This window comes from Pristis pectinata, chromosome 2 (assembly GCF_009764475.1).
Source record: "Pristis pectinata isolate sPriPec2 chromosome 2, sPriPec2.1.pri, whole genome shotgun sequence".
Lineage (NCBI taxonomy): Eukaryota > Metazoa > Chordata > Chondrichthyes > Rhinopristiformes > Pristidae > Pristis > Pristis pectinata.
The window spans coordinates 66,237,635-66,252,310 of NC_067406.1; the positions used below are offsets into that span (position 1 = coordinate 66,237,635).

General features: G+C 40.2%; 1 protein-coding gene across 1 annotated transcript in view; it reads left to right on the forward strand.

Moving 5' to 3' along the window:
• Positions 1–14,676, forward strand: part of LOC127583750 (BTB/POZ domain-containing protein KCTD8-like) — a 274,849-nt gene that overhangs the window by 154,172 nt on the left and 106,001 nt on the right. The window lies entirely within an intron of this gene.

The following is a 14,676-nucleotide window of genomic DNA, read 5'->3' on the forward strand; positions in this document are numbered from 1 at the left end:
CAGTATTATAGAGTCAGAGTCATACAGCATGCAAACAGCCTTGTGTTGTGAATATAAGTATAAGAATAACTTTAAGCACTGAGTACATGACACTGCTATTAGATGAGAATTACTAGTTTCAATAAAGATTGTTCTGTTTAAAGCTCTACCTCTGCCTACATACCAGTGCTTGCAGTATTATTAAGAAATCCACAGACTCTACATTCATAACTTGAAACGTTAAATCTGTATCTTTCCCCACAGATGTTGCCTGACCTGCTGAGTATTTCCAGTACTTACTGTTTTAATTTCATTTTATAATTTTCATGAATGTGCTGGCAAATTTGTTTCAATTGGGAAATAGACCAGATCTTTTCCTCAGCAGGTCAGGCAGCATCTGTGGAAAGAAAAACAGAGTTGATATTTCAGGTCTTTCCACAGATGCTGCCTGACCTGCTGGGTGTTTTCACCATTTTCTGGTTTTGTTTCAGATTTCTAGCATCTGAAGTGTTTTCATTTTCAATTCTTTTCCCATTTCCAGAATGAGCTTGATTTTAAACTTTGATGTGACAAAAGATATTTTGTAAGATTGGAAAAGTTTTTTGTTGTGTGGAGTTGCTGCCTGTTGAATGGAGTGAATCCAATGAACATGTTGAACTAATGGATACGAAACGATCCACTTTCCACTGAGTACATCCCATACATTCATTCCATACTAGTCACAGTGTGTCCATACCTTTCTGTCTAGGACACCCCAGATGGCATGACCTAGTGGCATAACCTGGCATTCAAACCTGGGGTCCAACAAGGGTGTCAGTTTGCTTTACTTATCAGTGGACAATGGTAGAGGGATTGAGGATGGGGAGATGGTGCTCATGCTTGAAGGAAAAGTGTGTTGTTTCTTTTATCACTGAAATAGTTTTCCTAATAACTGGAGCAAAGTTTGCTATTACCATTGACTGTGCAGGACTTCTCTGACTGCAATGAGCAGCCTGCCTTTCCCAGGAACGTAGCTAAGACAAAAACAATGAGAAATATGATCCATTTTTTAAGTGCAAAATCATTGCTAATGTTTTCCTTTCCCGAGTTCAAAAATTACATCTTCGCTTTTCACTGCTATTAAGATGTAATATACTGAAAGCTCTAAAATCGTATTTTGCTAAAATTGTAGTCTGAACCGCCAAACAAAGCATAGGGCCAGCCAAATAGTGGTTTACGAGCCCCATCTAAAGTTGCAAGACTGGGATCTTTATCTTACTCTGAGGGATGGGTGGCTGGCTCTTAAGGCATCTGCTTGCTTGGGCATATCAGAAGTAGCTGCTCCAATTGGCTCTTAGTCAGACACTTAAGGATGTAAAGGATTGTATCCCCATGAACTCTATTCCCATGAAATGTGCTTGGGAAAATAATGGACCAAAGATGCAGGTTAGAATCTGCATTGCACACTGCTGCTGCCCCATTTCTTAGCCCATGCACGCAATTGGAAATATGTGTGTAATATTTTAACTGATAGTGAAAAAAATGCAGCTGTAATTTCCAGGCTTCCTAATTTCCTTCCATCACAACCTTGGTGGAAGTTCAGCTGGAATTTACGAGAACAAACACCTTAGGCAGTGCTTCTGCCAATCATCTGTAGAAGCTCCATTACCACATTTGGAGTACCCTCATGGAAATTCTGGCCCATGATGCTCTTTTTGGAAACCAGCTTCAGAAGAAGCACACCTACAAGTTTCGTTATTACAGGCAAAGAGTAGCACAGTCAACAAATAGATGTTCCTATATAGCTTTGTGTAATAACCAACACCACTAAAACAAAAGCATTTGGATTTTGTTACACTGCTGTTTGTGGGAGCTTGCTGTGCTTTTACTGGCTCTGACATTTCCCATAACATTTAATACACTCAGAAAATGGCTTATTGACTGCAAAGCTCTTTAGGATGTCCTGAAAACATGAAAGAGGTTCATAAATGCTGATCTTTCTTCCTTGTAAAGATTATCATCTTTCAATCAAGCTTAATGTCTCTCAAATAACTATATTATTTACAATTACATAATTTATTTAATGTGCAGTAGCAGTAGGAAGCCAGGTGTGATTTACCAGAAGAAAATTTCATGCTTAGTTCCGGTATTATGTAAGTTTTTAAATTAAATGGAATTCATCCAGAGTTTAGCAGGGATTCTGGAAACAAGCTGGGAATTATCTTAGAGTATGAGTTGGAAAAGCTAAACATGAAGCAGGATTTTATACTGGCTATCAGGATCAGCACGTTCTGGGCTGCAATTTATGACCCTTTCTCTTTACAAGAAAGAATTGGATTGGTTCTCCAATGGAAATTTGTGGAAATATAAGATCATTGTCACTTACAGAGGAGGCAAAGTTTGCCAGTTCACATGTAAAACGATATAACCATTATCTCTGTTGCTGTGTTTGTCATAAGTAATGTAATGTTCCTGATGCTCTGCTCTGTTTGATGCTACTTTTAGCTTTAACAATTTAAAAATGACTATTTCACTTTAAAGCAAGTTGAACATGTTTTGCTTAAAGCGGGATTATCTCATTTTAAAAATTAAAAATATTTCAATCCTTCGTGTTTTTTCCCTTGTTTTTTTACCTTTGAACTTTAAAAAAAAGAATATTGATTGTGTCACCTTGTTGCTGTATTGGAGGAGTCAGTAAAGCAGGCAATGTGGGGGAGATGAAGTATTCAGTAATAATCCCAAATTATTGAAGTCACTTCAAATAGCATAATAGCTCTGATAATGAAATGGTCAAATGGCATTCACTTGAATGGCTTTCCCTGCAGGTCTTAAGCAAGGATGAAGAAAAACCTGCCCATAAAAGGAGGAACTATCCAATCACTACTGGTTTCAGAGGAGCTTTACCTGTGGGATTTCACATTTGTGTGTGATCTGTTGCAGTTAGGTCAAATCATAAATGTTTGGAACATCAAAGTCTGGTTCTTATGCCTCAAAACCCTTTGAAGTACAATCTTCTCAAAGGTCAAATTTAATTAATCAAAAGGATGTTACGGTTAGACAGAGTTCTAAGTAATGATTTGGCTTGTCAGGCAAGTTGTGGGATAGAAGTGACTAAACACTTATTATGCTCATCTGAAACTACTTTGATAGCGATTTCTTTTTAATGCCCCTGAAATGGTGACACAGTGGTGTAGCAATCAGTGCTGCTGTTGTACAGCTCCAGTTACCTGGGTACAGTCCTAACCTCCAGCACTGTCTACGTGGTATTTGCATGTTCTTCAGAAACCTACCAATGAGCCAATGACTGAAAAATGTTAAAACACATCTTCAACCTGTTTGGAAAAAGTTGCTGTGTAAAATCTGATTATGTTTTCTTAGTTAAGTAGCATCAAATTTCGACACCAGATCTTCTTTTCAGTTGGTGCCTCCAACATCCAGCTGAGTTCTAATTAACAAATGGAATTGTCTTTTAGCACTTAATGCAAATATTTTGCTGAGTTCTATGGCAACATTGTGATTATTTTGTGTCATTCTAAGGGTGATATCCTGATGAGTTCAATTTCAGTTGAATATTTTCATTGGCAATTTAAAATTGGACATGTTGTTAAGAGGAACTGATGGCTAACTAACCTGTTGCACAAATCTATTCCATTACAGTCCAGTGGGTATTTGAATGCATTGCTAATAACATTTTATTAAAAATGACCACTGAGTGCAGACAACTGTGAAATCTTAGGGAGTTTTTTTGAGTTGTGGGGTAAGATTTTGCCTACATGACTAGGCTGGTAATCTGGCAAAGTAGATCACATGTTTGTTGTCAATCCCATCCAATTCTCATTCCATATATTTAATTGAACAAACCATTTCAAGCAACCATACAAAATAAACATAATATTGGAACAAACTGTCAGATAAATTGTTACCTGAAGGGTCAAGAAAAACTGCAAACTCATTTGAAACGTCTACTGGAGTGAGCTGCACTATTGCATTGTTTGCTGAGGTATGAGCCTCTATATCAGTAGTACAACAAAGATATATGTATATTGATGAAATGCTTGTATTGAATGTGTTGGTATTTTAAACTGGAGACTAAAACATCTGGATGCCCTTCTAATGTACATTAAAGATCCTATGGCATTATATTGAAGAAGAGATGGTCAGTTATTTCTTGTGCTCTACAACCATTTATCCGATAATCAACATCAGTTAAAAATCTGTTCATTATCTTATTGATGTTTGCAAGACCTTGTTGGACACAAATTGACTGCTATGTTTCCTTTGTTACAACTGCGACCACACTACTGAACTACCTGATTAGCTATGAAGCAGCTTGGGATAACCTGTGATTTGTAAAAGGCACTATGCAAGTTAAGTTTTCTTTAGTCTTGGGAAGAGAGAAGAGCATTTCACCCTGGCTCTTTAATTGTCTAATTACATGTGTGAGAGGGATGATAACAAACCTGTAATTACAATAGGCTTAATCTTGAACTAAGTACATCACCAATACTTAGACTCATTTTGTCAGGGTCTTGTTATTTGTTTCTTTCCTCGGCTGCTACATGCTCATATAACCAGAATTTAAAAATGCTAGACCTGGGCAACTTCGAAAACTGAATTTTTAATTCCAGACTTCCCAATTATTTTTTACTACCAAATATAAAGTGCTTTCTCCATATTGCTGACAAACCCAGCAGAGGAAACTAATAATTGATTGTGTACAGTCCATTGCCCCGCATTTTCCCAGCTTTTACGTAATCTGATGGGTGAACTGCTAGAATTTTTCTTGGTCACTGCTCTGTAAGTATGTGGACATTTTTGGTCCTACTTCAGGAAGATAATTTGCCATGAAGAGGTAATACAACAGCTGAGAGCAATGTAGTACCTAAATCAAACAACAACTTAAAGGAATGACAATTAATGAGATTTCTATGACCTGTTTCCCATCCCAGAAGACACCTCAGTAGTGAAATAGAAGCAAAAAGAGGGAAACAATGGAAGGAAGGTCGGGGCTCGGAGGTATGGTTGTAGGAAAGGATATGAATGAGACTTTTGGAAGTAGTTGGTAAATAACATGGCAATAGAACTAGGCAGGGTATTGCAGGGGGTAGGAGTTTAAGTGAATGAGCCAGAAGGGCCTGTGGCCATTGGTGACTTACCACTTCAATATTGATGAGGCTGAATCATTATGTGAGAGGCCAGGAACTTTCTTACATTCAACAACCATTTTAAAATCATCCCCCAAAGTAATGAGGGACAACTTGTGGATGGGTACAAAACACGAACAAAATGATACAGAAACATTTGGACTACAATATTTCTCGCAAGACTTCCTTGGTTTCCATTATTTTTTACAGTTCACCTGTGGAATGTCTTGCATTTTGATTAAGAAAGTTAATGCACTTGAAAGCAGATGTGTATGGGGAATTACAGGTTCCTGTTCACATTGTTCCAGGTAGCATGTTAAATTTGTGCTGGGATGTTAACACAACAATTCAGACTTGCGCATGGTAATATCTATACAATTAGCACCTTGTTTAGAGAGGTTGAAGTTGACAACTCTGATGTCACTTATAGATAGTAAGCAACATTTAAAGGGGAGCTGCAAACAAAATGAAACATTTCTGAATGCACAATAGATGGGCAGATTGGACCTTTAGGTTTGAACTTGCTATTGTGGAGACCATTATTTTGTTCCCTTTAGGAGCTGAAGATGCAGGGGTCCTTCTGCCATTTTCTGTGGATGCACTGTCTGGTTGACTTTGGGCGATTGTGATCCGTAATGTATAGCCTGCAAGGGTGGTGGAAGCAGATTCAATGGGAGCTTTCAGAGGGGAATTGAATGGATACTTGAAAAAGAATAAAAAATGGTGTCCATGTGGAAATATAAGGGGAATGGGACTAATTAGCTCTTTGAACCAACCAACAGCCGTCAAAACAAGTGGCCTCCCTCTGCGAAGTCCATATCTATAATACGGTCTACCTCCACAAGCTGCCACATTTGAAGATGGGGGTTTAAGTTTTGACTCCCAATATCCTTTGAGCAGCCTGATGCAATGTAGCTGACTGTGTACTCTCAACTCCCAATTTCTGTTTGCTCCCACCTCTCATATTGGTCAATCAGGTACCAATTTTTTGTCTGAAAAGTGATGGGTTCATCAAATTTCTAAGCCTGTATGTTTTCAATCATTTTGTTATAGTTTAGTTGTTTGTTCATATTGTGACCTTGTGGCTCTTATTTACTTGATTATTTATTAATTTTTTTATTTAAGGTTTAATTGGATTTCTTCTTAGATTTAAAATGAAAAAAAAATTAAACTTTCAAAAAGTATAAGGCATCAAAAGACGAAAATAAAAGAAACAACACACAAAGTACATTTGGCTCATCTGTCCAACTATTCCCTCAAAGAAAACAGAATTCATTCCAGAACATGAAAGGATTGCACAAATTTGTTTGTGTGGTCTACAAAATTTCCAAAACCTTTTCATCCCATCCAGTCTTAATTTTCAAGCAAAGATAACAAGCTTGTGTTGCTATGGTTACGGAGAGCCAAGAGCAACGTGTCCCAAATACCAAAACACCTACAACAATCAGATAATAAAAATAACTCCAAGAATCCAATCCTTTTATTCAAAATATTTTCATGATATTTTAAATGTTTTTACTGTTTTATTTCCTCCTAACTTTTCTTATAAACTAAGAAAGTAAAATGTGTACTTGATCCTTTGGTCACAATGGACATCAAAGGGAAAACACATCAATGCTTGTTGGAGTCATACCTCACACAAAGGAAGGTGGCTTTTGTTACTGGATATCAATTGTATTAGCCCTGCAACATGTGCATGAGTTCCTCAGGGCAGTGTCCTAGGCCCAGTCATCTTCAGTTACTTCTTCAATGACCTTCTTTCCATCATAATGTCAGAAGTGTTGAAGTTTGCTGATGATTGCACAATGTTCAATTCCACTCCTAGAAGATAAAACTGCCCATTGTTGCTGGATGCAGATATGGTCATCATTCAGGCAAGAGCTGATCAGTAACAACAGGATGAGTTGTACTGAAACCATCTGCAGTTTCTCAGTCAGAAGACACTGTTGCCAAGAAACTCATCCCTGCTAGGTAGTGCTAAACATGCTACATAATCGCACCAGCAACTCATATTTTCTATGAGGCGAGTACAAAGGGTTGATGCATCATGCAGTCTGACAATGAATTTCCAGGACTCTGGGATAAATCAGAAGAATCTCTCAAAGTCAAAGTCAAGTTTATTGTCATATGCACAAGTACAAGGATGAACAGGTGCAATGAAAAACTTACTTGCAGCAGCACCACAGGCACATAGCATTATATAAGCAGCATTTTCAAGAGAAATGTAAATTAGATACAATTTTTACAAGAAAGAACACAATTAGAACAAAGAAAAACAAAGTCCATTTTAGTGCAAAATGGTCATAGTGTTGCTAAACTGTAGTAATTAGGGTTGTGACAGTTGGATCAAGAACCGAATGGTTGAAGGGAATGGGAGAAAGGAGATGTGGATATCAATGCATTGACTACCTCCACAGCCTCCTCTTCTGGCAATGCAAATCATCAGGTCCCTGGGGTTTAATTTGCTTACAGTTCCATTAATTTACCCAAGACTGTATTTTAACTAATGTTAATTTCTTTCAGCTCCTCATTCACTCTACATCTGTTATTCTTCACTATTTCCAGATTTTCATTAATTATTCAGGTGCGCAGATCAGCTGTGTGTTCTTTTATCCCCTCTGTCGAAGAGCCAGTGAACAACTTCTTCTCCTGCTGTCTGCCCATTTGGACTTCTCTCAGTAACACTTTGTTAGCACTTTGGGCACAGCAGGTATGTGTTACTTCTTCTTCCCCTTCAGCCATGGATAAACTGAGGACTTTGACAGTAATCCTCTGTTGCTGAATTTTCAGCACACAGCCTGGTGACACAAAAGAGTCAGGGACTGAAAGTTATCCGTAAAAATTGGCAAAAAATGAAAATTTTAGTTCAAAACTATGGTTGCAGCATAATCCTCTTCTGTCTTTGCTTTGGGAGGAGAGATCAGTTTAATCAACGTTTTAGAGATTGGCAAATCATGATTTTTTATTTAATACTCAGTTTTATTTACTGTTCTTCAGGCTGTCACTTCTTTGTGCAGGGAAACGTGGATGGAGTTTCGACAGTGAAGTGATCGTGGGGAAGATTATTTAAAGTTCACCATTGCTGTCGAGGAGTTGAATGCTAAAGTAATGCCCATGGTTATAGAGAGTCAATCCATTAGCCGACTGCTGTGAATCTATGGACATTAATGCAACTGCTTGTTGGCTTCTATTTACCACAGCAACTGGAAACTGCAAGGTGAGAGGGGATTTAACAGCCTGGGAGATCTTTAGTTTTCTCCAATAAACACACATGCTGCCTGAGGAAACGTGCACATTTCATCCTCACATATATGTTAGTGAGACTGGGATAAGGTTATAATCAAATTTCACCTTGCAGAAAAAGAAGGATCATTTCCTTGGCCGTGCAGATCTGACTGATGTTGAGATGCTGTAGCTGGGGAAGTCAAAGCTCCTTCTCCTAACCAGGCTGGAAATGAGTTTATGCAGGAATCAGAGTAGCAGTCTCAATTCTTATACACCTCATGGTAGAACAGCCAGCTGCCTGCCTATATTTATCCTTAAAGAATGGTTATTTGCAAAAGGCTTACAGAAGCCACACACCCCACCCCCCAACTCCCCAGTTCTATTCCCTCCAGCAAATATAAAAATTTTCAAGAGCTAACGTTGAGGAAAAATTCCACAGAGTGTAAATGTTTAGGTCTGGAAATTCCAGCTTTTCCCTGATCACCTGGCATAACTTCAGAAAAAGCAATCTGAACCTCCAGAGACATGGTGTAACTGTAGCCCCCACATTATCAGTTGTTTTGATTATGATAAGCGAACAAGGTTTATGCTTTTAATATTTCATCCCGAATTAGGATCAGATCAGGTGACCCATTTGATACATGAAGTACAGGAAATGTACAATCTATCATTACAAAATGTCACAGTGTCACTCAGCAGAGAAAGTTGAAATACATCAGAAAGGGAGATGTTACATTTTGTGCTGTGAACTGTGTTTGAATTTTTCATCTTCAAGTGAGTATGATTTATGAAAGTTTAAGAAATCAAAGCAATCATTCATTCAGCTGATAAAGCTCCTCTGTAATTCCTATGCCCTGCATGTTTAGGAAGTCATTGAGACCCATTCTTAATTGAAACAAAACGAATACTGGAGAAACCCTGGCTCTGATTTTAAACAGAAGATTGGCAGGAAAGTCCCCAGATCTCAGATAATCTGGGATTTCTGCAGCCCAGTTGATCTCAACAGCTTGTCTCATTTTCCACAATTTCCCCTGTGATCAATCAATCTTAATTGGCCTGACCAGCAAGAGCGAGGTTGGCAGTAGGAAGCCAAAGACAGAGACCTGTAGAACTGGTCAGATGATTATGGTTTGCAGTGCATCTTTAAGCATGGGCATGCTTTTATCTCTGTGTGTGTTCATGCTGTGATGTTGGACAGCAGCGTCATGTGGTGTGCATGATTTACAGCAAAGTAACAATGTTATTGACTGTCTGGAACATTCAATCTGCCAGTTTAAAGTATCAAATTAAAAATAATTTGTGTCCTGCCCTGCAAACAGACCACTGCCTTTGTTGGATGCTGTGCCTTAATGCCTTTGTTGAAGATATAGTGGTGATGAAATGAGATGAGAGGGAGTGGGATAAGCATGGCTCAAAACCTGAAAGGATGTTAACGCATTGGGAGCAGTTCAGAGAAGGCTTACTGGGCTAATACCCGAATCATAACAGCATAAGAAACAGGGGCAGGAGTAGACCATCCAGCCCTCTGAGGCTGTTCTGCCATTTCTCAGGATTATGGCTGATCTTCTATATCTTCACCATTTTCCTGCGCTCTTTCCACATCCCTTGATTCCCTCAATATCCAGAAAGCTATCAATCTCTGTTTTAGATTAACTCAGCAACTGAGCCTCCAGGATAGAGAATTCCAAAGGTTCAAAACCCTTTGAATGAAGAAATTTTTCATCACTGTCCTAAAACAGGTTAGTCAGTTGTAGACACCTCAGCCAGGGGAAACATCCTCCCTGCATCCAGCTGTCAAACCCTCAAAGAATGAAAATCAAAAAAAAAACTGCAAATGCTAGAAGTCTGGAACAAAACTGAAAGGGCTGGAAACACTCAGCAGGTCAGGCAGCATCTACAGTGCATCAGTGACCATCTATGGAAAGTGAAGAATTGATGTTACATGTCAAAGACCTTGTCAGAACCAACCCTTTATCAAATACTCTAAGACTTTTGTTTATTCAAAGAGATTTCCTTTTATTATTCTGAAGTCCGCAGAACATTGGCACAGTCCACTTAATTCCTCCTCATACAGCAAACTTACCATGGCTGGAACCAGTCCAGAGAATCTGCACTACACTGCCTCAATGGCAAGTATATCCTTTTTCAGGTAAAGAGATCAAAATTATTCACAATGCACCAAATGCAGTCTCACCAAAGCCCTATATATTTGCATCAACATTTCCTTACTCAAGTACTCAAATCCTCTCATAATAAAATCTAACATAACATTTGCCTTCCGAATTGCTTGTTTCACCTGAATGTTGGCTTTCGGTACTTTGTGTACAAGCAGGTCTAGGATCCTGTCAACATCGACATTACACAATCTATACCATATATTAAAAAATACTCTGCTTTTCTGTTTAGTGCACCAGATTGAATGATATCACATTGTTTCACATTCTAATCCATCTGCCATGTTCTTGCCCACTCACTCAGCTTATCCACATCCCTTTCCAGCTTCTTTACATCCTTCTCCCTGCACATAATCACAGTTTACTGTCTTTAACTGACCTGGAACTATAACATTTTGTCCCTATGAGGTATGTTGTATAATGAGGAGAGGTTGGACAGATTAGACTTGTATTTGCTGGAGTTCTGAAGTGAGAGGAGACTTGACTGAAGCATAAAGATTCTGAAGGTCTTGACAATGCAGAGATGGAGAGGACGTTTTCTCTTGTGGGAGGATCTAGAGCTAGGGGTCACTGATTTAAAAATTAAGGGGTCTTCCATTTAAGACAGATGATGTGGAACTTTTTTAAAGTTGAGTTTATTGTCATATGCATAAGTATACGTGTGCACAGGTGCAATGAAAAACTTACCTGCAGCAGCATCACAGGCACATAGCATCCTATAAGCAACATTCACAAAAAAAACATAAATTAAACATAAATTATATATAATCTTTACAAGAAAGAATACAATTAGAACAAAAAAAGTCCATTTAAGGGCAAAGTGATCATAGTGTTGCTAAACTGTAGTGATTAGGGTTTTGCCCGTTGGTTCAAGAACCAAATGGTTGAAGGGAGGTATCTGTTCTTGAACCTGGTGGTGTAGGACTTCAGGCTTCTGTACCTCCTGCCCGATGGTAGCCATGAGAAGCTGACATGGCCCAGATGGTGGGGATCTTTGATGATGCCTTCTTGAGGCATCGCCTCATGTAGAAACTACCAGTGGTGGGGAGGGATGTGCCTGTAATGTATTGGGCTGAGTCCACTATTCACTGCAGCTTCTTGCATTCCTGTGCATTTGAATTGCTATACCAGACCATGATACAGCCAGTCAGGATACTTTCAACAATACATCTGTAGAAGCTTTTTAGAGTGTTCGGTGACAAGCTGAACCTCCTAAGAAAGTAAAGAGGCCCATGCACTTTCCTTGTGATTGCATCTATGTGCTGGGCCCAGGACAGGTCATTCAATATATTAATGCCCAGGAATTTAAAGCTGCTGACTCTCTCTACCGCCGATTCTCCAATGTTGACTGGTGCATGTTTGCCCTCCTTCCCCTTCCTGAAGTGAACAATCAGCTCTTTAATTTTGCTGACATTGAGTGAAAGGTTGTTGTTGTGGCACCACTCAACCAGGTGTCCTATCTTGCTCCAGTAAGCTGACCCATCACCATCTGCCATTCGTCTAACAACAGTAGTGTCGTCGGCGAATTTGAAGATGGCATTGGAGCTGTGTTTAGCCACACAGTCGTGTGTATAGAGAGCAGAGCAGGGGGCTTAGCACACAGCCTTGAGGTGCATCTATATGGATGATCAGCAAGGAGGAGATGTTGTTACCAATCCTCACTGATTGAGGTCTGCCAATCAGGAAGTCAAGTATCCAGTTGCAGAGAGAGGTACAGAGGCCCAGGTCTTGAAGCTTGATGATGAGTTTGGAGAGGATCACTGTGTTGAACGCTAAGCTGTAATTGATGAACAGCAGCCTGACGAATGAGTTCCTGTTGTCCAGAGCAGAGCAGAATCAGAGAAATCATATCTGCTGTTGACCTGTTATGACGGTAGGCAAATTGGAGTGGATCCAGGTCACCTCTGAGGCAGGAGTTGATTCATGCCGTAACCAACCTCTCTGCCATAATCTACTTACGGTTGATGTCAGCACTACCAGATGGTAGTCACTGAGGCAGGTCACCACACTCTTCTTGGGCACCGGTACAGTAGATGCCTTTTTAAAGCAGGTGGGAACCTCCGACCACAGAAGTGAGAGGTTGAATATGTCCGTAAATGCTCCAGCCAGTTGGTCCACATTAGTACTCGGCCAGGTACACCATCTGGACCAGATGCCTTTCGTGGATTCACCCTCTTGAGTGATGCCTGGATGTCAGCCTCAGAGACTGAAATTACCAGATCATACAGAGATGTGGGGGCTCGTGTGGGGTGTGTCATAGTTCTTTCGATCAAAGTGTGCGTTAAAGCCATTGAGCTTATCTGGGAGTGATGGGTCGTTGTCACTTACACTACCTGATGTCGCCTTGTAGGAAGTTCTATTGTACAAGCCCTGCCACAGCTGTCGAGCGTCCATCTGTGATCCCAGTTTAGTCTGAAATTGCCTCTTTGCCCCTGCAATGGCCTTCCAGAGATCGTACTTGGACTTCTTGTATGACTCTGGGTCTCCAGTCCTAAATGCCACAGATCTAGCCCTCAGCAGATTACGAATCTCTTTGTTCATCCAGGGCTTCTGGTTGGGGAAGACTCAGGATGCTTTCGAGGGTACACAGTCATTCACTCATGTCCTTATGAAGTTGGTGATGACTGTGACATATTCATTTAGCTCCCCTGACAAATCCTTGAAATATGGTCCAGTCCACCGACTTGAAGCAAATCTTCGCTTCTGCTGTTTAGTTTTTCGTAGTCCTCTTCACCGGTTCCATGCTCTTCAGTCTCTATCTGAACACAGGCAGAAGAAGCACAGACAGATGGTCGGATTTACCAAAGTGCAGGTGAGGGATGGAGCAATAGGCGTTCTTGCTGGTGGTACAGCAGTGGTCGAGTGTTTTGGGTCCTCTAGTATTGCAGGTTCATTTGGAGGATCGTGACTCTTTTGGAATTCTTTGTTAAAGGGCAGTGGAAGCAGAGTCTTTGAATATTTTTTAGAAAGAGATAGAAAGATGGATAGGTAGATAGATAATAGAGTCATAGAGCAATACAGCACCGATACAGGCCTTTCAGCCCAACCAGTCCATGCTGGCCACAGTGCCCACCCATCTAGTCCCAATTTCCTATGTTTGACCCATTTCCCTCTAAGCACTGCCCCTCCATTTACCTATCCATGCTTCTTAAATGATACTATTGTATTTGCCTCAACCACTTCCTCTGGAAGCTTGTTCCATATACTCACCAGCCTCTGCATGAAAAAGTTGCCCCTCAGGTCCCTTTTAAATCTTTCCCCTCTCACCCTAAATCTATGCCCTCTAGTCTTGGACTCCCCTACCCTTAGGAAAAGACTGTTACCATCTACCTTATCTATGCCCCTAATGATTTTATAAACCTCTATAACGTCACCCCTAGGAATAAAGACCTAGCCTGGCCAACCTCTCCCTGTAACTCAGGCCCTTCAGTCCTAGCAACATCCGCGTAAATCTTTTCTGTACTCTTTCCAGTTTAACCATGTCTTTCCTATAACAGGGTGACCAAAACTGTACACAGTTCTCCAAGTGCGGCCTCACCAACGACTTGTACAACTGCAACATAACGTCCTACTTCCTCTACTCAAATCCCTGACTGATGAAGGCTAGTGTGCTAAATGACTTTTTCATCACTCTGTCACAGGTAGACTATGCACTTGTATTCCTAGGTCTCTCTGTTCCATTACACTCCCTAGTGCCCTACAAGATTTTCCAAAATGCATCACCTCGTTGAAATCCATTTGCCACTCCTTGGCCCACTTTCCTAACTGATCAAGATCACATTGTAATCTACAATAACCTTCACTATCAACCTCCTAATTTCATGTCATCCACAAACTTACTGATCAACTCTTGTGCATTTGCATCCCAAACATTCATATAAATAATGAATAACAAGGGTCCCAACACCAGTCCTTGCAAAACACAACTGGTCACCAGCCTCCATTGTGAGAAACAACCTTCAACCACCACCCTCTGCTTCCTACCTCCGAGCCAATTTTGAATCCACCTAACTAGCTCTCCCTGGATTCTATGGGACCTAACCTTCCAGACCAGCCGACCATACAGGACCTTGTTGAAGGCCTTGCTGAAGTCCAAATAGACAACATCCACTGCCCTAGCCTCCTCTACCTTTCTGGTTACCTATTCAAAGAACTCTAACATGTTCGTCAAGCAT